Here is a 2011-nt window from a genome sequence, read left to right as displayed (position 1 = left end):
ACTGAGAATTTCCCCTTCCCGTTCTGACTACTTCAGTCTTGGTTACGGGACAATCTGTCCTTGCTAGTTAACTAATGAAAAGGCTTTGTTACGGAAGAGTGCATAGTAGGGGCAGGGCGGGCAGAATAGGCATTGCTGTGTATTCTGGTGTTTTGTTTCTCTTTCATTCATTTTAAAAAAAATTCTAAAAAATCTAATGTTAACCAGGTAGGTCCTTTTGCATACGATGGAAGTGTCAAAATCTGCTTTACCTACAGACAAAGTGAGGGGGGGGTCTCTTCTTACTGGGGGACCCAGGGCTTTTTTTTGTAGCAGGAGCTCCTTTGCATATTAGGCCACACGCTCCTGATATAGGCAGTCCTCCTGGAGTTTACAGTAGGCCCTATACAAATTGTTCTGTAAGCTTTTGAAGGATTGGCTACATCAGGGGTGTGTGGCCTAATATGCAAAGGAGTCCCTGCTACAAGAAAAGCCCTGGGGGACCCCCAGAGGAGGAGGAGAAGGAGGAGGAGAAGGAGGAGGAGAAGGAGGAGGAGGAGAAGAAGAAGGAGGAGGAGGAGAAGGAGAAGGAGAAGGAGGAGAGGGAGAAGAAGAAGGAGGAGGAGAAAAAGGAGAAGAAGAAGGAGGAGGAGAAGGAGGAGAAGAAGAAGGAGGAGGAGGAGAAGGAGGAGAAGGAGAAGAAGAAGGAGGAGGAGAAGGAGGAGAAGAAGAAGGAGGAGAAGGAGAAGGAGGAGAGGGAGAAGAAGAAGGAGGAGGAGAAAAAGGAGAAGAAGAAGGAGGAGGAGAAGGAGGAGGAAGAAGGAGAAGAAGAAAGAGGAGGAGAAGAAGAAGGAGGAGGAAGTGGAGGAGGAGAAGAGATTTATACTCTGCCCTTCACTCGGATTCTCAGAGCGGCTCACAATCTCCTTCCCTTTCTCTCCCCACAACAGACACCCTGTGTGTAGGTGGGGCTGAGAGAGTTCTTTTGAGAACTGCTCTTGAGAGAACAGCTCTTTCATGAACTGTGACTGACTCAGGGTCACTCAACAGGTGCCCGTGGAGGGAAAAATGACTGTACATTTATCAGACTGAAAACAAACGCTTCTAAAACATCCAGACGAGGAGCGAGAATGTTCTAGAAGGGACGGGCTGTCGAGAGCAGCTGAGAGACGGTTAAAAGAAAACAGAGGAAGAAAAATTAGCCTTCTTAAGTCCCTGAGAGAACATTGGAGGGGGAGATCTTCAACTCATAAAACTGCCTTATATTCCGTTAGACCCTTAGTCTTTCAAAATGAGTCTTGCCTGCTCAGACTAGCTGTGAATTCCCTGCATTGTACACGGGGTTGGACTAGATGATGCTTGAGGTACCTTCCAGTTCTACTCTTCTCTGTCCCGAAGGCTATCCTATGCATGCTTTCTTCACAGTAAGTTCTGTAGAATTCAGCTGAACTCAGTGCATTGTAAATGTGCATTGGGTCAGGCTGCATAAAGGGTTAACCCGAGCCACTCTAATTATTCTTGTCAGTTTGGCAGTGTTCTCCCCCCCGTCGATGAAAGTTTAATCACCGCATAGTTTCCAAGATCTTGAGAAATGTCCTTATTCCTCGAGGAAATTAATGTAGCTGAGCTGTTCCTCTCTAAATCTTCAGCCAAATGCCAGTGTCAGAAACGAGAGGGTACTCTTGCGGGCATTCTCAAATAGCTGCTGTCGCATTATTCTTTCCGATTCATAGCTATTAATGCCTGAGCAGAGATTAACCTGTTAAATGTTTAACGTCTTCTAAGCTTCTGGGTTAAACACTGACGACTGTAATTTTTAGGGCTTTTTTTGTAGCAGGAACTCCTTTGCCTATTAGGCCACACACCCCTGATGTAGCCAATCCTCCAAGAGCTAACAGGGCTCTTAGTACAAGGCCTACCTCAACCCCTGGCAAATGGGTTTTGCAAAATTCAGGATGTTCCTGCTCACACCCACACAAAGCTCCTGATTAAGCAGAGCTGAATGGGAGAAGAGGAAGGATTAGGCATGCAT

This window comes from Heteronotia binoei, chromosome 20, assembly GCF_032191835.1.
Source record: "Heteronotia binoei isolate CCM8104 ecotype False Entrance Well chromosome 20, APGP_CSIRO_Hbin_v1, whole genome shotgun sequence".
NCBI lineage: Eukaryota > Metazoa > Chordata > Lepidosauria > Squamata > Gekkonidae > Heteronotia > Heteronotia binoei.
The sequence above is the reverse complement of the archived record's forward strand: the minus strand, read 5'-3'. Positions refer to the sequence as shown.